General features: G+C 40.7%; 1 long non-coding RNA gene across 4 annotated transcripts; it reads left to right on the top strand.

Moving 5' to 3' along the window:
* The first annotated feature begins 13,243 nt into the window (after nt 1–13,243).
* LOC137478592 (uncharacterized) lies at nt 13,244–19,646 on the top strand. Of its 4 annotated transcripts, none has more exons than XR_011001685.1 (5): nt 13,244–13,885; nt 14,712–14,827; nt 18,538–18,727; nt 18,901–19,063; nt 19,343–19,646. It is a non-coding gene; the product is annotated as an uncharacterized lncRNA (long non-coding RNA). The 4 variants fall into 4 exon arrangements; XR_011001683.1 differs by having other exon boundaries at nt 13,412–13,885; nt 19,002–19,063; XR_011001686.1 differs by lacking the exon at nt 19,343–19,646 and having other exon boundaries at nt 13,417–13,885; nt 18,897–18,973.
* The last annotated feature ends 3,220 nt before the right edge of the window (nt 19,647–22,866 follow it).

The raw sequence follows: 22,866 nt of genomic DNA, 5'->3' as shown, positions 1-22,866 counted from the left end.
CACCAAATTCAGTGAGGGGTCTGCCATGGGAATGATGCTTTGGGTGTTCAGAGGAGCAGCTACATCCAGGGCTGGACGGAGAGGGTGTGACACTGCTGGGGAAATTGGGGTTGCATCTTCTTACATTGTCCCAGAGTTTCAAGGCTCACGTGCCAAACCCTGAGTGTCAAAAGCACTTGAGAATAGCTTGCCACCACCACAAAAACTCCTGGGGAAATCCTGGCCTGCAGTGAGAAAGCTGAAGCTTTTTCTTTCATGAATACCGTCCATTCTTACCATTTTTCTTGAGTCAATTTCAGTTATTTCCAGTAAGTTTATTTTTAAAAATTATTTACATTTTTCAGGTCAGAGAATTGAGAAAAAACCCCAAACATTTGGGTTTCTGCTGGGAATTGTAAGTAGTAAAAATTTGCCTATATATTTTTTCAAATTGGTGCTTTCTCTCTCCTTTAAAATTTCCAAGACTTTTCCCTGACAGCTGTTATAACAAATGGTGGGGCTTCTTCAGCTGATGTAATCCAAGACTTCAGTCATGTCAGTGGAGTTGAAATATTTATTTATCAACTGGTCAATGGAACATAATCTGTTGATTTGTTCTTTTAGAGTCAAGTAGCCCTTTTGTTGTATTTTTCACTAAAAATACTATATTTATTTCTAATTATGCATGCAGACTAGGTCTGTGCAAGAAATTCTGTAAAGAAATTTAAAAACCTGTTTGCAGGTTTTTAAATCAGGAGACATGCTATATAAATATTCAGTAATCACATAATAGACATAATCATGATGGGGTTCTGAGAGGGTCAATAAAAATGTTACTAACCAGATTAAAATGGTAAAAAAAAGGAAAAGTGTTATTATTGTGAGTTAAAAGTAGTGGGGTGTTTTGGGGTTTTTTTCCCCTTAGTGTCTGGCAGTGCTTTGCTTGCCCTTCATTTGACTTTTTGCTTCAATTGTTGACAATTACTCTGGATCCTCATCTGGCTTAATATTTGGGAAACAACAGGTTCAGGATGGTTCCAGCAAGCTTTAAAGTCACCCCAGAATTTCATGCCTGGCCTCTTTTGCATAGCCCTAGACATGAAGGATGTCACTTGGATGCAGACTGGAATCCTGTAGCCTCTGTTTCTCTGCCTGTGTCAGTTGGCTCCTCAGCGTGTGTGCTGAGCTCCCTTCGTTCTCGGGGTTGCAATAAAAAAGGAGGAAAAATCTGCTGTGGTTTTCCTCTGGCTTTGTTTCACTCACTGCAGGCAGACGAGGAGGGAAGAGGCAGCAGCTCCCCGCTTTTCCTGGGGCCACATTTGTTGTCTGTGTTGCTGGAGCCTCCAGCACCTCCTGCCCTTATCAGGGTACCACCACATCTGTAGTCTAAAAAACACACATCCTCAAACACCCATATTTTGTGGAGATTTCTTTGTAACCTGACTAGACAACCACTGGCCCATTAATCGACTCCCTCTGTTTGACACACAGCAGACTTATGGCTCTGGGTTGATGAAAGCAAAAGGCAATTAAACACAGTCAATCAGCTGGGCTGAAGGTTCCAGATTCTGCTCATGAAATCCTTTTCAGACGTCATTAGAGCTGGGGCTTTGAGAGGCCTGGAGTGAAAACAAAGGAAAGATGCTTGTTTTTCCAGGTTTTTCCTGGGTGTTTTCACCCTCTCAAAATACACCCTCAAAGGTTCTAAATGGATTTAAAAATAAGAGCCAAGGGGAAGAGAAGCTTGTAGGGGTTTACTTCCAGTCCTGGGGTAGAAGTGGGGGTAAAGGGAGCATCAGATGACAAAGTGGTAAGTCACTAAATCTGTGTGGTTTCTGCAGTCTCAGTGTCTGCTTTTGCTCTGAGAGGCACAGCAGACATGAACAGCCTGCTCCTTTTCGGGGGGAACATTCCCACTTCATTAATTAACAGCAGAGATACAATGCAAACCTGACAGAGTTGCCTGCTGGATTTGCAAACCCTTTCTTAAACAGCTCTGGCGTTCTGGATCTCCACTGTGGTGCTATGTACAGCCTTCGTCCGTCAGCTGATTTCCAGGAAACTACCATCAACTAGAAGCAGCTTAATTTTACTTGTTCATTTATTTATTTGTTCTTTGTAACAATCCTTTTTCTTCAAAGCAGCTGTGATATACAGGTAAATGAAACAAAAAAAGGTAAATTTTTGTTCTTCCATCCACTGTATCTCTTTTGAGGAGAAACGCTTGGTATTTCTTGAGCATGCACACATTAACAAATGTCAATATATTTGTTTTATCTGTTACCACTACAAACATATGTAAATTACTATATGCTCTTCATGTAGTATGAAAAGAGAAAGACACTCAAGTAATGGTGCCTGTGCTCCTATGCAGTTCACATTTTGGGTTGATTCTTACAAAAAAGAAAAGAATATATTCCTATACACACTTGGGAAGCTGCGATGTCCCAAGAACTTCTTTACCCAGTGGAGAATATCCTGACTGTTTTCCAACAATGGGGAAAAAGAAGGGAATCAACTTCCACAGCAATAAGCAGCCATTTCAAAAAAAAAAAGTTTTTGTCCTTCTACTTGATCTATCTGTTAGGTCACTTCATAAATCTTTTGGTGTTTCTGGAACTTAGTTCTGTGTTTGATAGTCAACAAAGGCCAGTTCCCATTTTTGTGTACTTATTTTTCCTTACTAACACATCTTTATCTGAACTATTGATTCTGCTATGGAGCCAGTACTCCAGACACCATTAAAAAAGGAATAAGGATCTCTCTCAGCAGAGTCTAAGGACATTTGATGCCATTAAAAGTAGGCCCTTTGCTAGGATCCATGTGATTGAGCTTCTTGTGGTTTCAGGGTATAGTGATGGAGAAGTTGTCTCCATCTCTAAATCCCCACTTTACGCTGTTCCTAGAGAGGTGAGGAGGGTGCAATGCTTGACTTCAAGCGCATTGCTTTGAAAACAACCAACAACATTCTCCTGCCAATGGAATGGCCACAGACATTTAGATCATGATGCTTTTCCCATAATTGATAGAAAAGTGTTGGATTCTCTGGAATCCTGCAGTGACCCTGTGAGATGGTGAGCGTTCACGTTGTGACAGGTGGTTTGATGGCTGAGATCCAATTTTGGACCAGAGTCTTGGACCACAGAGTCCAACTGCTGCTGCTCCTGGTGCTCCATGCCCAGAGCAGTTTGCTGTCTCCAGAAGGGTTGCTCGGATTTGGAGAAAGGCCCTGCAACTCCAAAACCAACTCCTTGACAGGATCGTTGCTTGTAAGGTTTATCTTGCCTCTCTGAACACCTTCTCTGCTTCTTGTTGCAGAACCACCCATCAGAGCTTCTCTGCCTGCAGCAGCAGCACCAGAGGAAGAAGCAGCTGATGGGGGAAATTGTGCTCTCCCTCATTTGCTTTTTTTTTTTTTTCCCCAAAAGGGAAGCCCATCCTTGTTAAAGATCCCCAAGACACGTATGCCAGACCCACATCAGCACTGCTGGCTTCCGCAGCAAGCAGCTCTCATCCTGGCATTACTAGTTCCCACTTTACCTCCTAAAAATTCATCTCACTTTTATTTTAGAACAAAAAAACTCACTTCCAGGTTCTCTGCAAGATGATCTTCTAAAGACAGCTACTGCAATGACTGTATAACCTGGACATTGCACACACTCAGCTGGATCTTGGATTTGTTTTAAATTTTCCAATTGTTAATTTTATAATGTGTCCCTCAGGTCCCTTATTAATGGACAGCTTATGGAGGAGGTCTGGGTTACTGTTTACCACAGCCCTCAATACTTTGGCATCCCTTGAGTCAAATTGAGCTCTCAGGCCTCTGCTTGCCAAGTTAAATCCTTTTAGCATTTTTATAATCTCCAAAAACACGTTTCTTCATCTCTCAGACTCGGTCTCTGCAGTTCAGTAAGCATTTGTTGTTTGAAATCAGATCATGATGAAATCGTTTAATAGTCAGTCTATGAAAATATTTTGTTTAAAAAACACTCAGAACTTAATTGGAATGAAAATACCGGCAGCTGGATTGTAGTTTGAAGTCAAAAGTCTGAGAAGCAGCTGGAACAGCAGGATTCAGAGAGACACTTCTAATTCTTCCCCTTCCTACAGTAACATTCCAAGGCTGCTCTGTTTTGGCAGGCAATGAAAAGGACCCACTCGTGTTCAGCCTTCTCTGACCAATATCATCTGCTGCTGGCACATCTGTCCCTGAGCTTTGCAGATAGAGCACAAAAATCTCCTGGTTTTCTTTTTTTTCCCCAATTTTATGAAGTTCTGATGAGCTCCATGTACTACCACAACATCCTTGTCATTACTGGCATGTCTGAGCTATGACTTGCTCTAGAAGAGAAATTTAATTTCTTCACAGATCCCCTAATGAAACTTAAAGAAAAATATGTGGTAAAGAAAGATTTTGGATGAGTTGTTTAATGGATGAGGGGCTACTCCTTCAATTGTATTGAGTCTGGCTCTGTGATTTGTGAACATTCTGGACAGTTTATGATGTACTTTATTTATACTTGGTTGGAGGAGTTCTTAAAGTTTAAATAGTTGGAGACCTTGGATATGCACAGTAGTGTCCCTGCAACGAGTTCATTGGCAAAATGCTGGAAGTTTTCAGACCAGATCTCTGTCCAATTTCCACTAGATAAAATTCCTTCCATCAAAGGAGTTAATTGATAAGGGTGGAATTAAGAGCCTGAATAATTGCCTTCTTGGGGTAGAAGTAATCTCCATACACAGCCCAGAAGTTTCTTGTTTGTATCAGAAAAGACTGGCTCTTCAATTTGTATTTTGTTTTAGATAAAGATGAAAATGGCTGTATAAAAAAATGTAGTTTTGACATTGAGGATCTATGAGGTACATGCAAAATACTCCTAAATGAATGCAAACTTACTGGAGCTGCCTTTTGAGAAATTATTCTCATTGGATGTTTACTTCCAAATTGCACATATGACCAGCAGGATATCTGGATGCCTAAAACCAATTTTTTTTAAAAGTTGCTGATATAGTAATACAAACTTGGCACAGAATGCAGTGAGAATGTCAGCAGCCTCAGAAGTCTGAAAGGATCCAGTGGATGGAGCAGCCTCCTCTGCCAGCAGCAATAAAGGAGCTCCAGTGAGGACTTTTGGGGGTTTAAAGAGGCATCCAAAGTTATTTAGCCATGGCTGCAATCATCACAGTATTGACAAGCTTTTTGATATGTGGTTTTTTTGGTTGGGATTTTTTATGTCCTGCCATGCAAACTGAGATCAGAGGACAGAAATAACAAAATGTAGTTGCCAAACTCACTGGTTAAGGATATAAACCAGACTCCCAACTCAAAGGTATTGTCCTTAGTTTATCTCCTACTGAACAATCTGTTTATCCTAAGGTAATCAAAACCATGAGGATGAGGAGAGGGAGCCAGCATGTTTTAGTACAGAAGGGCAATTAATATCTCCTGTTAACTCACAGCCACTCCTGATCATACTCTAAATTATTTGCTAGAGCCAAAGTGTGCTCCATTTACATATTTTGCTTATTCTTTCTCAGCAGTAGTCTTTCAATGGCCATAGGCTTCATGAATTTAACACAAAACTAATTTTACATCAGCAGGATGGGTCTGGGTTACCTGTCTGGGGCCACCTCCATGCTGATGCAGACAGTGCTCAAGCCAAAAATGTCCCAAGGAGGAGAAAACAAATTTAAACAAATCACTTCTAACCATTGGCAATTAATTCTGGAGGGGTTTTTGTTTGCTTAATCCCCTTCCAACTTCTACATTACAAAAATGTTCTCCTTTCTGGACAACGCTGTAGACAGCAGGAGTGTCTCACTGGTTTGGCAATGAGAAATGGACACAGATTAAAAATGTGATGCAGACTAGACCTGGTGAATAGTTGCCAAAATATTCCATGAGGATTTGCTTGGGTTTTGAAATGAATTCACTTTTTCTTCCTTTGGACCTCACACACCAAGAGCATTGCAGTCTTGCCATCCCTGACCACGTATGAAAGCAACCTTTGAAATAATTTGCATCAGCAGAAGTTGAATTTTGTATTTTGTATTGCAGATACTGCCCAGTTTTGTATTTTGTATTGCAGATATTTGCCCAAGACTTCAAAAAGAAAGGAGAAAAAAGTGAGTGCAGCACTTCTGTCTGATCACAACAGTGACAATGAGGAAGGGAATCATGCTGCCAGTTTTGCCTTGTGAGCATAGCAGGAGAATAATTTTGGGAGGAAAAAGAAAAAGCATAGAAAATGTATTTGTTCCTGCCTTTTGCTGAAGGCTGAATTCCATCCACAGAGTGGTCACACCAATCCTGAAATCAGCATGTGATGCCAAAAGAGGGGCAGATCTCAGGTGATGGGGTGGGATGGGAAAAGGGCACTTGGGGCTCTACGGCAGGATTGCTGCTGCCACTGTGAAAGTTTCTGTTATTTCAGGTGATGTTTGTGTGCTGCTGTGCAAGCTGTGCTCAGGGGTTGTCCCCAGGCTGTCTCACACAAGGTCAGTGTGGGTGTAAGGGAATGGGGAACAACAACCTGGTGGCAGTGGCTGGGAAATAAATATACCTGGGGAGACAGGGGTGGATCAGTGTCAGAGAAAATGGCTTCAGCACAGAATTCAGCAGATCTGTGAACAACTGATGAAAGAAGGGCAATCAAGAAATACAAGAAAATATTGCTGCTGTGGTTTTCCTAAGGAGAGCATCCAAATCCAGGTTGTAATCTGTTCATGGAGTCTCTGCAGTCAAGGAAGTGAAACCTGTCAAACACTTGATTGTCTAACATTCAATTGAGAAATCAGGTTGTCCATTCCACTCCTAAATAAACACAAAACCCAACAGATAAACTCGAGTTTCTAGAATAACTGACTGTCATGAGGCAGAAAGTTGAGATTCCCAGCTGCAGCCTGGTAAATCTGTTTTCCTTTATCCTTCTGGAGAAGCCAGAATGCTGAGTTGCTAGATTAGGTTTACCTTTCAGACTAGAGTGATTTAAACCAAAATATTTTATCACTCATATCCCAGAGCTCAGCACAAGCCCTCAATTGTGCTCTGCTGAAATTCATGTGAATGCCATCATTGTATTGATCAGTTGACTATCACTGCAGATGTTTGAGGGTTATGGATTCTTTCCTGAGATCATATTAAATCTTAAATTGGGTTTCTGAATTACCAAAGTAAATGAATAAAAGGGCATAAATGGATAACCAAGGAAGTTGCATCAGTTTACACAGCCTGAGGTTGTGAGCTGTACTTTATTTTGTGCCAACTCTGTGTTCCTACATCGTTAAGTTATCCTTGTGGTATCTGGTTGTGGCATTTGATTACAGAATAATTCTGTCATAAAGAAAGAAGCTGTCTTCTAATATAAATCGATGTTTAGTGTTCAGGATTTTCATGTGCTGTGAGATTATCAAGTAAGAAGCAAACCTTTTCTTCATGATTTTGAACATACTCTTGAGCATAATGGACTTAAAAATCCACTCCAACCTTTTGCTATTAGCACACAGCATGTGTCTGACCTCCTGACCTCACAGCTGTATTCAGGGAATTGTATACCTCAATGATTTCTTTTTGTGCAGACCTGTGTTTGGTAAATTTTACAAATAATTGTTCTGAATTTTCATAGAAAGGAGAGCCAGAGACACAGCATGTTCTAGCCTACAAGACAGAGCTACTAAAGCACCATGCTTAAAACCCTTCTTTTTACCAGGATATAAGTGTTATTTACAACTGCCTCTCCTTATCAATGTGAGTATGGGTAAATTTTCCACTTTTAACTACAGTGCTGCTCTGCTGTTCTTTAAGAGTAATACCCCATGAAAAAGGGCTGGAGAGGGTTTTCATACAGTGATATGGAGTCTCAAATGCTGTAGGGCTGAGAGGGTCAATAATGAATTATTCTGAAATACAAGGAGCTGTTTCATGCCTTAGTGAGGAATCAGATCAGCTGGCTGAGTTCCCTCTGCTATGAGTGGTGTGAAATCACAGCAAGGCCTCTTAGAGAATTCTGTTCTACAGTCACAGGTCTGGACAATGGTTGCTCCCACATTTTTGCTTTCAGTTTTATAACTTTTATGACTTCACCAATACAGCTTCTAGCAGACCCCTGCAAAATGCTGTACTGGTACAAGTGGTGGGCAGTGAACAGTGATGTTGGGATGATCATGTGAGGAGGGTGTGAAAGGAGAAACCTTTAAAATTTGTTTTATTTTTGGAGGAAGGCTGATGTTGCTACATCCTGATTGCCAGACTTGACCTACAAATGAAAATGTAATTATTTCAGAACATTGAATGGAAAGATGTAGGTGTACATAGACAAACACAGGTTTAATTGAAGTATTACCGGTGGACAACTGGAAATAGATGCATTTGTTTTGGAATTTGATGTCATAACAAGGCTTCTAACAAGAGCTTTAAACCTTGGAAAGCAGAGCAATAATCTAGGTTTCACTTTTACCTACATGTCAAAGCCAGTCATTTAGTGCTTAGCATTGCTTTAAATAAAGCAGGACAGATCTGTTTCCACTGTCAGCCTTCTCATTCCTTTCTGGTTTACAGAGTGAAAGCTGCTGTTTCCATCTGTTATCTCTCTTTCTCTCTCCTGAGAATGCAGAAGGACCTTGGCCTCAGCCCCTGGGCAGCATCCAAGCAGGTCCTTGCTCCATCCCACTCAGAGCAGTGCCCTTGCTCTGCAGCATCTTGGTGGCTCCTCTGCCTACCTGACCTGCAAGGTGTACTCTGTGATTTTCCAATTATCAGGGTGTTCACAAGTTATTTTAGAGAGGAAAACAGTCCAAGAAAAAACCCAGCATCTCTATTCATCTTCAGCACTGCCACGTGCTTGACGTGGTACTTCATACAGTACTGAGTAAAATGAGCCTGTACAAATGGTATGGGTGCAAAAATTAGCATTACACAGTCGATAAATCATGCAAGGAATTTGGTATCTGTGTACTTAATCTAAATTTGTTAACACTGGCAAGATAAAGGTCATTTGGACTCCGTGCTGACTCTTGAAACTGGGACGCTGTTCAGAAATTTGAGGTTTCTCCATCCAGCTGTGTACATGTGCCTTGTTATCTAATACTTTAATTGCTAACAAAACACTGGGTAGTGGAGAATATACAGGTCTGTGTCAATATTTAAGCAGGACTTTACTTATGGCTGAAGTTTATTCACCTTGGTGGGAGAAAATTTTTTGCCTCACTTGAATAATAGGGCAAAGAAAAGGCAGGTTTGCAACTTGCTCCTGTGGTTTGTGCTTACTATAGGCAAAGACAAAAGTATGTCAGCTATTTTTGAGACCTGCATTTTCAGATCCTTTTTTCTTTTTTTTTTTCTTTTTCCTTTTTCTGGATATTTCAGGAACTGTTGAGACCTCAGAAGTGTTTGGGACTTTTCTCCTTCCCTCTTCTAAATCATTGAGGTGAAATAAGCTCTCTGCCTTGTTTCTGATGAATATTTGCCTAAATTCTTAAAATTCTTCCACAAAGGAGATTAGGAGTTACAATTGTCTCTCCTCTCCTGTCCTTCTCATCACTTCTTGGAAAGCTGAGCCTGGGGATGAGGACTCCTGCAGGCTTACAGGAAAGGGCACCTGAGAAAAGACAGGAGAACCTGCTGAGGTTTAGCAACCACCACCACCACTGTCTACCTACACCCCATTCCTAGAGGCTTTTCCCCAAAGTCACTTTCCTTTAAGCTTCTAAAGCCAAAAAACTTGCTGTGTTCCATGTCCAAAAGCCTGATTCTTGCTGTGTAGGAAGTTAAAATAAGGAATTGCCACCATACTCACATAAAGGCATAAAACTTTTGGAATGATGATGAAGGAGGGGGTTATAGAGATGAATATTTTCTTATGCAAACTGGAGTTGTCCACGAGGGAGATGCAACAATGTGGAGCTGTGAAGTCTCTGCCATGTGCAGAGGCTCAGGCTGGGTGATTTTTCCTGGAGTCTGTTCACATGGCTAAAGGATCTGTTTGTTTTTCATACCTCACGTTCACCAACCCGTGGTAATGTTAACAAACCAAGTCCTGAGCAAGTTCCATACTTTGATCATTCCTTTATGCTTCCTGAAAGTCTCTCCTGGGCTGATCCTACTTCAAACTTCCCCTTCCACACTGACAGTTTAATCCTTGCTTCTGCTTTTCCCCATTTTTGTGCTACACTGGGACTTGAAATAAATACATAGCAAAATGGCCCCTCTGTAGCAAGGCACAGAGGGTACATTCAGCCTTTGTCCTGTGAAATAATACAATATTGTACCCCAAATGTAGCACAGCTTACGGCTGCTCTGTACATCACAGGACACTAGAAAATAGGAATCGAGGTACCCGACTGCTGGTTTTAATACAAATCTCATTATTAGTGTCAGACCTGGCTTATGGCCATGAAAGTGGTGGTTTTGTTGGGTGTGGGTTTGGTTTTTTTTGGGGGGGGGGGGTTGGTTTCTTTTTCTCTAGGCAGAGGAAATGCGCAAAGAGCACACACCCCATAAGTTAGAGCTGGGTGCAGATAGCTGGAGAGAGGAAGAAGAGGCAGCGAGCTTTGAACAAAGAATCTTTTCTGCACAGGAGATGTGCACATGGGCTGTGCCTTCAAAAATCTCTGCCAGCTCTGACCAGGCTGCTCAGGGTGACACCTTAAGCTTTAAGTTTTTCTGTTCTGTTTTGGTGTGCAGCTTTTAGCTTTATATGAAGTGTCACTAGGACCTTTTCACAGGGTGGTGAAGACAAAACAATCCTAATCCAGCTGGAGACTCAAGGACAAGCTCTTCAAACTTCAGGCCCAAAGCATAAACAATGTGAAAAGAGGAGGGTGGGCAAGCAAGCAAGGAGAATGAAACCTCATAATTTGAAGCTGTTAATTGGACAGTTAACTCCTGTGTGCAAATGGACTAAAACTTATAAAAATGTGAGATCTCATGACAAAGCCCTCTTTTGCTTCCATCTTGGAGCCATCTGGGCAGAGCCACGACTGTGGCTCCGGCATTGCCAGGGTGTGGCCTTTGAAGGCTCTTCAATAAATTTCCACTTTATTCCTCTGAACTCCATCTGGCCTCTGTTCCAGCTCCTTAAGGCATCAAGGGAACAGACTGGAACTGGTCCGTGTGTCCTGCAGTAGGTGGGGTTCTGACTGTCCCTCCAGGGGGAGCTGGGAAGGCTCAGGGCAGGGATTCAGGAGTCAAGGCTGATGTTTGTGGTGCATGAATACAAAAAGAGTTGGAATGAGCTGCATTTAGCAAGCTAGCCAACAGTTTTCAGCCTTGTTCTATGACAGTCAGCCCTCCCTTGGCTTTCAAGGTAAATTTTGGACATTTTTCTGAGCTGGTTTCAAGTGTGGCTTATGTTTGTCAAGCAGAATTTTCTTCCACATCCTCTCTGAAATCCATATTTTTCAGAAACTCAAAGAAATTCTTATTAATGCAAATCCAACTGCTTAACAATCCCAGAACACTAGATTTAAATATTTAACTGCTTTATAATAACTTCAATTCTCATTCAGATATATATTTTCAGTAGGAGTACTTACTGGAAGGACACTATTTATTTTGCAAAGTCACTACATTATGGCATGATGAGGATCTAAATTGTGAAGTGTTGAACTTAAAACTATCATTATCTGCTCTGACAATAAAAATCAAGTCTGCAGCTCACTATTGCTAAACCTGAATATATAAAACCTCTTGTCTGTCTTTCACATCTCTAATATTTAGCTAGGTGCTAGAACAGCTAAAATCTGATATATTTTTTAATAAAATTCTGGAGGTTGGACCTTTAGAATTCATCTTTACAAGACCTTTTTTCTAATGAAGCCTCATATGATCACTCTAAACATTGGTACTTTAAGAAAAAGTACCAAATAATTTTTAGAACATGGCAGGTCATCCAAAAGGATGAAATTAGAAAGAACTAAGTTATTTATGTCAAAGAAAGCTCAAAACCTAGCCATGTTTAAATGCTGAGTTTTACAGAGTATTTTCTTAAGGATTTCCTGCTAACAATGATAGATACAACATCTTTTATCATGTCAGTGATTTTTGGCTTTCTAGGAGAACTGGAGTGTGGTGGAAAGAAAGAGTCTTCCTAGATTGCCCATGATGAATTTTTGGACACAAACCAGGTTTTCTAGTTAGGAAAAAGTGGTTTCCTTCCACTCCCAGTACTTTCCTTCCTGTATTCTCTGTGGTACCTTGCTTCTCGAAGTCAGGTTTTGTCTCAGCCTAGCAGACATTTGAAACATAGGTTATTAGAAATGTTGTTCCTTCTTACACAGTTAAATGCATGTCATTTTTTATTTCCTGTGCCATTAATTTTAAATATGCATTTCTGGGTCTTTTCCCCACTTTTGGGTTATTGGCAGGCTCTAAAGAGCCATGTATTGCACCATGCCAGTTGTTCTCAATCATTCTTGTGACAATATTATCCCTGTAAAGTGGCCAAAGCAGAGGCTGTGTGGATTATCTGATGCTTAATTATCTGAATTACATAGACATCAAATGTAATATGTGCAATCATAATGCCTGTAATCAAATTATTTCACCACCCCTGTATTCTCCCCTACTTTATTCCTTTTAGTGGTTTGTATTTCTGAACTACCACTTAAAAAAATAGAAGAAACCAAAACATGTGATTGATATTTCTACACTGGTTTGGATTATGGGAACACATGATGTAAATAGGAGGGTCCATTTGAAGGTTTCCACCCTTTTCCACATTATATTTAAACTCAGGGTGGCACAGTTGCTCTGGACCACATGACTGTTAATTTTTCAAATCTTGAGCCTGCTAATATGTGTGATATTTTAAAAAAATCAATGGCCAATGAATGACTTTTGTGACTTTTGTGTATCTGGTGTAACTCATGGATTCAGAGATCCCAAAACTCTGAAGGTATTACTGGCTTGATGATGCTTCAGGGGAAGTATTTCTGTAGTAATTTTAGAAATCTCTACATCTGTCATTAGTGGATTTGCTGTTGTCACTAGGAAAATGCTGCATCATGTGCAGTGCCTACACTGACTTGGGGACAGCTTTGACAGAGTCTCTCCAGAGGTTAATTCTGGTGTGTTCTTGCCTAAATCAGTCAGATCCTTCAGAGTGGCAATCCTAGCCCTGTCCAAATTTTATACTGGGGAAAAACAATGTGGGGAGCCCTTACCCTTCCTGTAGGGCTGGTATATTTGCTATAATACTTACACACACCCCTAAGGCCAAACTACCCTGATTTTCAGTGCTGTTCTGATTTTCTGTGCTGTTTTAGCAAGCAATTATTCAGCTGATGGCACGTTGTTCTACACAACTTCATAGTAAACTTCAGCTCTAGAACTTCTCTATGGTACTTTCCTCTTCCTTTTAAAAAAAGCCCAAGGTTTGAATGCAGCCTTCATAGTTCTTTTCTAAGCCATTGCTCTTAATCTCTGTGTGTTACAAGCTGCTCTTAGGTAGTACATTCCAGATAACAGAATGTAAAACAAATGGTTTCACTTGCAGAGATTATCACTTAGAGCTAAAATCATTCCAAGCTCTGTGTTGCTTTGAGACTTTAATCATCCACCTTTTGCAGTTAATTGCTATTTTGGCAGGCTGGAGAAGGGAAATGGAGATTTTTAACAATTTCATATCAACACAAACCAAAAAGAATTTGATGAGACAAATAAAAGGTCTCTTTCCTAACTCAAAGAAGCTCAGCTTGCCAAGTGCCAGGAGGTTTTTTGCAAACATCAGAAGTGGGAGAGGATTTTTTTGAGAAAAGCTTGTTAGATCCCTCTATGATGAAAGATTGTACGCAACATAGGTAAGTTCCATTTGGAGCATGTCCTGCCTAAAACATCTCACCCAGGATGTTCCACCCCAGCAAGCCAGGCTCTTGGGAGGCTTTGTGGAGCTCTGATATGTACTGAAAAGTAACAAACCTGGGCAAATTTACCTCTCTGTTCCTCTCCTAGGTAGTATTTGCACCACAGCATTATTGACCAACCCCACAAACTCAGCATTATCAGCGAGCTCCGTCCTCTCCTGATTCACCCAGTAAAAAAAGCCATGCCAGAGCTGACAATCAAGAAAGTGGCTGTTTGTCATTAATATCCACTTCACTTTAAACTTACTGAAGCACTGGAAACCTCAGAAGCAGCTATTCCAGTTGCTCATAAAGCTCTCTTTGTTTTGTGCTTGGCTTATCTTTGAGCACAATGCAATCTGAAGGAAGTACGCCCACTCCCTGATGTTTTCCTTGGGAGCCAGAAATGTGTGTGCAGCGTTTTTTGGGGCAGTGGTGAGTAAAAGTGGAGTGTGTGTTGTGAAAGGTGCGGGGGATGGCAGTGGTGGGATGCAGGAAATTGTGCTGGGCTTTAAAGGCTGCAGATCCAGGCTAAAAGCAGAGTTCTGACACTTTCTGGTTTCAAATTGTGCAGCCCGTGTCCAAAAGCTCAAGCAGCAGATGCGGAGCCATTCCAGCTTGATGGATGGTTTTCCAGGGCTGGTACACCTTGTGCTGTGAGCACACCCAGCCTGTGGAAAGTTCAGCAGCTAAACTGAAACTAGCCATTGTTCAAATGCTTCTGAAATGAGAGACTCTCGTTTACTTTAACGGTTTCCCTTCCTAAGAGCAAGGCAGTGTTTTCCCAGCCTGAAATGTTTCTCCTCTCCTTAGCATTTCCAGCAGTGACAGTGTCCCTGGATCCTTACATAACTAATTCTGATCTCTTTACATTTTTTTTTTTTTAATAATAGGTCCATGTGAAAAGTCCTAGATTTTATTTTAGCTCATGATTAATCCATCGATGTGGAAAGTTTAACTTTACACTTGGCTGGCTTGGGAGGCTACCTGTTTAGTCCAGATCTGGCGTGTAGGTATATTATTTATATTTATATTTATATTTATATTTTCGTGGGGAGTAGGGAGGATATGAGAGCAAAATACAGTGTTTAAGGATTCTGAAATTGCAGAAAGTACCATAATCCATATTTGCTACCCATTCTTGATTATGGACAATGGTATTGCAGCTAAAATCCTGATGTGGGTATGGATCTAATCTCACATGTCCCCTGTAATGGCTCATCTGGCACAGAAGGACAGTCCACTCTTCTGTTACTTACTAGAGTTGTTCTTTATTTGAGATAGTAAATTTTGATCTGAACATCTCCCTCCTCTCCAAAAAGCTCTGTAGGATTTTCTGCCCCTGCATTCTCAGCCTCTACTGGGTTTTGCCAAACGACTTTTCATTTTCTGCTGCACTCTGAATATAGTTCCAAGGCAACAAAGAAAAGATTATACAAAATGACTAAATTAAAAAGAAAATCATGTGTCCCCTGCTGCTTCTTTTTTTTTTTCTAAACAAACTAAGACAAAACCATATACAGACACCAGGTATCGGCCTCATTTTAGAGTTCCTTTAAATTTCACAAGGACTCAATCTTAAATGGTGAAACTGAAAAGTCATTTGGGATTTGGTTCAGAGTGACAGGTAAATACCATTGGAGTTCTATTTGCAAGGTGCTGAAAACTCGGTTTAAAAGCTGATCTTGGAAAAGCTCTGATTTAACAGAAAAATATGAAGGAGTTTTTCTCTTTCTCTGAATAAAATTCAAACCTTGATTTAGATTTAAATTGTAGCTCTGGGTTTTTAATATCAAATGCAGTCTGTGGATCATTGCGGATATCTTGCTCTATCTTGAGCAAAGCAAGTTAGAGACCAGGCTGTTTTCCTTTTAAATAAATAAACATTGCTGTTTCATTGATGGCTCTTAACAGAAGAGGTCAGCCCCATTGTTTCTGAAACAGCAGTATATGAATCTAAAACATAAATTATTAGTATAAACAGCAAAGCTCATGGTGTAGTCAAGCATTTGTCACAATGAATGAAAAAATAAACAAGTTATTCCCCCAAGACCTCAGTGCTATTTAGAGATTAATGAAAACTTCATTGAATAAAATAATCAGCTTGAATATTTTTTGATTGTTCTGCGATTATTTGAGCGATTATATCTTATTGAAAGATCTACACATAAAATGCTTAACTTTAAAAATTGCTCCAAATTAGAGGTTAAACATTAAATCATATTTTCCTTGGGAAAACATTATTTCAATCATGTTTCAAGGCCACTTTTGTACTATCTTAATGTTTGTAATTTTTTCTAACTAAAAAATCTTAATGAAATAAAAAAGTTGGACTTCCTTGTGTTTCTAGTATCTCATGCTGCTTCATCCTTTCTGGAGAGAGAAAGGAAGAACAGAAGGGAGGGAGGAAAAAACTTGAATGTGGAAAAAGGAGAATTGAGATTTTTCAGTTTTCAGAACTTGAGATTAAATACTTTGTGTTGAATTTGAAGCATTTTATTCAGTGAAACACCTGTTCCTATAAAAGTGGTGGTTGCATTTCCTTTGATGTTGTCTTCTACTCAAGTTAGAACAAAAACTTTTCATGCGTTAATTTTCATGGACCAAGAGAAGTCTCTTGTAGTATTTCCATAATTCAATCTCAGCCTGGTGAAGGCAATGTAGTTAAAATGGTATCTGCTCCGCAGTACCCCTGTGCATCAGGGCTTGGCCTGGGGCTTCATTTTTCACGCTGTTTCACAAGCACAAACGAGCTGGCCTGAAGTTTATAAACAGCTTTAAGTAGCAGCTCTGTGCTTTGCTAGAGCAGCATCCATCACAGGGATGCAGCAGGAGCTTTGTCTTATCTCCTCTCCCTCCCTAGACGTGTGCTCTCATACCTAGACAGCTGGCTCATTAAAACAAGTATGCTATTGCTGAGCACAAAAAAGAAAAAACACAAAAAAAACCCCAAAAACAAAAGAAGAACAACAAAAAAAAACCTCAATAAACCCCAAAAACCAAAAAGACAGATGCTGTTTTTAAGACTTGGATTTACAGCTCCATGTTGTAATCAGACGTCACAGATTCTTTCTCAAGAACTGTAAAACAAGTTTCCTCATGAGAAGGAAAAAGAAAAGAAAACAAAAGTGGGTGTGCTGTCCCCCATTAAACAATTGTGAAGTTCTAGTTTAGTGCAAGCTTGAGGGGAAAAAGGGGACGCAGCAGTAAATCATCTGTGCAGCTCTCAGCCATAAAGTTTCTTGAGCGATCAAAACTGCCAGGGCTTGTTTGGATGACTTATTCCTAGGCATGGGGGATGGAAGAGAATTTATAATACAGCCGCAAACTTCTGCTGTCTCTGGTGTCACTATTGTTTACATTACGTGATAATGTGCTACAGAAACCTCCTTCTCTTTCAAAGGTGACGTTTTCCTGCCTGACCTTGTTTTGGGGTTGTTTCCCCAGCCAGTGGAGCAGGGGTCTGGCATTGCCTTGGCTCTTGCAGGGAGTGGGGTTGGTGAGGGGGTGCAGCAGCTGGGCTGGGCTGGAGCTGGGTGGCTCTGACTGGGTTTGGATCAGGCCCTGGAGTGCCTCGGTCCCTTATCCAAACTGGTGAGGGATTGAGTGGCTGGAATGGGTTGAGGTTGGGCTTGGGTGGCTGCTGGCTCTTGGATAATTCAGCTGCTGCTTGGAGCAGGCTGCCAGAGCTGGGTGTTAAATCGTCAGATCCTCACCATTAGGCTCAGCTTAAAATGTTCATTGCCCATCTAGGTGGAGAATGAATTTGTAGAAAACTCTCAAAGCCTGACAGAAGGCTCACCCAGTGTGCATCTGTGTGCAAACCTCGAGACAAGAAATGCTGACTTAGCAATGCCATGGAATAGGACAGACATGGTTGAGAGAGAAATGGAGCTAGAAAATGTTTCAAAGGGTGGCCTTGCATAAAAAAAACTAGTTACTTTGGAGAAGTAGAACTGTGAAAGTTGCATTGTGGTAGGACCCATGAGGGGTAGTTTTGGGTGATTGGCTTTAAGGCATCTACAGCATGGTGTGGCAAAAGCTGAAAGACAAAGAAACAATTATAGTGTTTTCTAATTAGGAAATAGTTGGCTTCTGATTGGAATGGCGTGGATTATAACATCTGTATTGTCTCAAGAGACTGAAAATGGAATAAAAGTTTTTAAAACACCTCTCAGTTGCCCCATCTCTGGGTCAGAAAAGGGCATAATCCAACACATCTTGATCAACAACATTCAGAATCATAAAATCATGGAGTGCTTTGGGTTGGAAGGGATCTTCAAAATCATCTTGTTGCCACCCCCTGCCATGTGCAGAGACACCTTCTACTATCCCAGGGTGTTCCAAGCCCTGTCCAGCCTGGCCTTGGACAATTCCAGGGATCCAGGGACAGCCACAGCTTCTCTGGGAATCTGTGCCAGGGCCTGCCCACCCTGCCAGGTAAGAATTCCTTCCCAATATCCCATCCAACCCTGTCCTCTGGCAGCTTAAAGTCATCCCACCTTGTCCTGTCGCTACACACCCTCGTCAAAAGTCCCTCTCCAGCTTAAAGAACCTTGTCACTGTACTTGTATTTCAGATTTTAGTCACTGCGAACTGTGCACAGTGGTTGGCAAGACCATTTTCAGTAGGAAGCAGTGGTTCTGTTTGACAGCACAAGGATTTATCTGATTTATCTGATTTATCTGATTTATCTGATTTATCTGATCTGTCTGCTAGGAGCCCGTGCCTGGTGCCTGCCTGTGTCCCAGCAGTGTGTGGGCAGGGGTGCAGTTTTCAGTCAGTGCCTGGGTGAGTGGAGCAAATATTGAAGCCCTGAGAGAAAACCACTCCTGCAGAGCAGCAGAGCTTGCCCAGAAGGATGTTTCATCAAGCCGCAAGTCACCTGGTAAGTTAGGGGAGGATAAAGGTATTTTAAATCTGCGTTTAGACAAGCAGCTTGAAAATTTGTGAGAATAATTTTAGAACTGGCTCCTAAACTTTGTTTTTCAGGGGGAAATGGCCTGAATCAGGAGTGTATTGCTCTTTCTTCTCCTGAAATTCTTTCTCCTCACTTATAGCTTGTGCACTGTAACAAGAAAGACATCCAGTATGCTGAGACCTCTGACTAATGCTTGAGATGAGTATCTTTTAAATTAAACAGAACTCAGCCTGACCTGTCTCTGTCTTAAATTTCTTACTAGGATGAAATGTACCCTTCAAACAGTCTTAGACCCATGGCTCTCCCTTCTCCCCTTAATCTCAGGTATGATTAGTGCTTAATGGACCTTGAAAAGCACCTCTATTTATAATGGCCACAGGTTGCTTTTGCTTAGATTTGATCTGCAATTTTCTGTTTTCTCTTGAAACAAAACCCAAAATAGTGGGACACATACTTGGTTGTTATGTTCATATATGCTACTTTTTTTTTTTTCCAGAACCATAGTCTTTGGTGAATGATTTAATCCATAGAACTTCTTGTGAACCCAAAACAATGGGCTGCTTTGTTCTGAGCAGCACTGATAACATGATATCTCTTACACAGATACACCAGGCTATCAGGTGCCAAGGGGCTCTTTCCATGGAGGAGGACATCTGAATCCAGGACATTTATTCTGCATCTGAGGAGGTGCAGTGAGGGCCAGAGATAGGACTCTCCTACCCACTACATTTTGCTGCACAAAAAACCTCAGAATCACACAAACTTGATTATCAGTCCTGTGTTATTTGTTGAAAAACAGGTATAAAAGCACCCAGAATTTTAAGAAAATCAACCCAAGCAGGCAAAGACCCAAACTGTGATTCCAGCATCGTTTCTTGTGTTGAATAAAACCATGTGGGTCAAACTTCAGCCCAAAACCTTGTCAGTTATGCCCAAGCCTCTCCTTATTGAACACGTTTCCAAGGAGCAATCTCCAAATCCCACAGCCTTTCCCAGACCTTCCTGACTCCACTCAGACTACAAAATGAGAGAGGTGAAGCTCTCAGAGCTGGTAGATGATCCTGAGGGATGAGATAAACAGTCATTACCGTTGCTAATGATGGTGCATCCCTGTGATGTGCTAAACACAGAGCAACAGTGCCCACATCCAAAGGCCTAATTAAATTTCCTAGGAATAGATTACAGGGGGATTACTGGTTTTCTCCATAATGGCATCAGATCTAATACAACCAGCCAAAGTTCAGATATATTTGCATTGCTAATGTGGCTGGGACTTATTTCTCTTCTACTAACAATAATGCAGTAATGGCTGGAAGTTCTGGTGGAGGCTGGGGCTGCACCACTCTCAGGAGTGGGAAAAGACTGGAAAAGTTTGTCAAGCCCAGTGATAAAAGATGCCTGTATCAAATCTGGAGAGAGCAGTAACCATCTCCAGGGCCTCTGTCCAGTCACTCAACCAGAAGACAAGTACATTGTTTATTATTTTGTATAATGCACAAGCTTTAACATCCAATCCCTGCTCACTTGGATTATGTCATTTTCAGCAATGCTAATTTTCTAGTAATTAGTAACCTCAGGGCTGGGTACCATCTGCTTTCCACAGTTCCTATCACCTGAATATCTAAGGGCAGACTTAAAATATAAAAAGAGCTCCAATGGGACCTAAGTGCCTGTAAAACATGGATTTTCATGCTCATCTTACTATCAGCACATTCAAAGTGGTTTCTTTGATTCCCTTTCTCTCCCCAGGGGCTTTCCAAACATAGCCAGTGTGCTCTCCTTTTCTCCCTGGCCAAATCCTGAAAGGTGACTTAATGTGTGGAGACTCCCCCTCAATCACTGAAGTTTTCGGCTTCAGTACATGACTCAGTGGATAAATATTCAAAAACAGGGCAATTTCTCAGTGCTGTTTCACTAAGCAAGTTAAGGAGGGTGACAAGGCCAGTGAAGTTTTGATTTCAGATGATCAGCAAGGAATGTGGCTGTGCAAAATGAAAGTGGTGAAAAATCACTGGCTGCACAGCATATCCAAATTAGCTTAAATATATTTCCAAATTAGAATAATTTGGATTCTCCATAACTGAAAGCTGTTTCAAAAGCATTCTCTATTTTTAGATCATTACTGCTATTTCAGAATGTTCTAATATTACATGATTTAAGTCCTTGCAGCAATTACACTCGTAGGCAAAAATTGCATGGAAAAATGAGGCAATTTAAAATGTGTCATTTGATAAAAATGAATGGAGAAAATAGAAAATATTCACTCACATTTCTCGTCAAAGGACAGCTAGACAGGCAACCTGGAGAGATTAAAGGAATCTAAAAGTCAAATAATTAATGGCTGCAGTAGATTGAAAGGTGAAATACTGATTAAGAAGTGAGAACTACAATCAGTAAGACAGAGAAACATGATGGAAAGCTGTGGAGAATAAGGCTCCTTCACTCTCTTCCAATCCTAGAGCCTCTTATACTTGATGGGATGCTCTCCTATTCTGAATTTTCCTCTTCTAAACACTCCTCATAATGATAGCTGCTAGGTTTAGGTTTTTTAACTCTTGGGTAAAATATTTAGAGAATAATTCTATAGATCTCTCTGATGTTTGTGATATTTCAAATAATAGTAGCTCAGTATCTGAACCCTCAGGTCTGAAATCTCAGTGTCTTTACCACTGGAAACAATGCTGTAAAGACTCAGTTTTGTATCACAAATTCAGTGATAACTTTTAATAATCCATTGGCTGGTTTTTTCCATGTGTAAGTTTGTGTACAGATATTTACATTCTAATTTATATGGTGAGGAAAAAGTTCTTTTGTTTTTATTGCTGATCACTGATGTTTGAGGTATGTGAAGTATTTTCCTGCACTGCTGTTTTTAAATAATGCTGAAATTATTTACACATAAATTACTGATAAAGCCCAGGATTTTATACTCAGTGCTTACCGAAAAATGTAAAAAATGTGAATCTGATTTTAGGGCTACCCACATCATCTAGCAAGAGACTAAAAAACCCACAACTCCTCTCCTTTCTTCCCCAAACACACATGAGAAACAGGCCAAGGATGCTGTGGTACAGAGAAATGGACAGATGGGTCCTCATCTGTGCTCTACATCCCAGACCCTGAGTCCTTCTGCAGCTTAAATAACTTTTATTTCCACGACCCATAAAAAATAATGTTAAAACAATGAAATCAGCTTAAATAGAGGTCAAACTTTGATATTGCTGAACTGTGCAAAAGGCCCCTCTGCAAGTAACTTAATTCTCCATATGGGATATAGCTGAGAGAGAATGAATCCTAAAAGCCTTAAAGAGAATAGGGCAGGGGTTTGTGAAGGGGATCTGCCCCTGAGCACACGATGCTCTCTTTCTGGAGATGAGCTCTGAGCTGCAGGAGGTGTCTTTGAAATGCTCCACCTGAGCTGGTTTGCCCCTTTAAGAAGAAAGCCCTGAGCTCTGAGGGAATCCGAGCCCTGGTGCAGAGTACAAATGTTAGGAAAGCTTCGCTGTCATCATTTTTGTTTCTACGCCCAAAGACTCTACCCAATAAATCAGAAATGTTTTGCCTGTTGCACTCTTAATGTTCTGGAGTGAGACTCTTCAGCTCAGGTTGCAGGTGGAAATGCTCACCACGGGGGTGCTCAGACCCAAAATCGTGGCTTGTGCTTGTGATGGAATGATGGACCTTGAAGCCACCAGACCCAGCATTTCACTCGCTAGTTGTTAACTGCTGCAGTGAGTGTTTATAACATGAGTTTCTTGATTTCTGTATTTAGATTTCATTATGGCTTTCTTACCCCCTGAGCCACCTCTGTGCCTTCAGCAGGTATAGTCAGGAGACAAGGGACTTTTTTTTTTTTAAAGTACAAAAAAGTACTAAAAAAAAAATTAAAGGGTGTTTCAAGGACTGAACTACTTCTTGTGTAAATAACATGACTTAAAATGGTCAGTTACTTGATATTTATCATGGCAGGGACTGCAGTTACCACAGAAATAAATTCTCCCTTTCCACAAGTCCGCCAGTGATGAATAAACACAAATTATGAGCATCACACCTCACAGAGTGAGGTGAAAGATATTTTTTATATTTTAATATATTAAACATATCTATTATATTAAATATAAAATATA

Source organism: Anomalospiza imberbis, chromosome 8 (assembly GCF_031753505.1).
Source record: "Anomalospiza imberbis isolate Cuckoo-Finch-1a 21T00152 chromosome 8, ASM3175350v1, whole genome shotgun sequence".
NCBI lineage: Eukaryota > Metazoa > Chordata > Aves > Passeriformes > Viduidae > Anomalospiza > Anomalospiza imberbis.
Note: the sequence above shows the minus strand (reverse complement) of the source record. Positions and strands in the feature narration are given on the sequence as shown.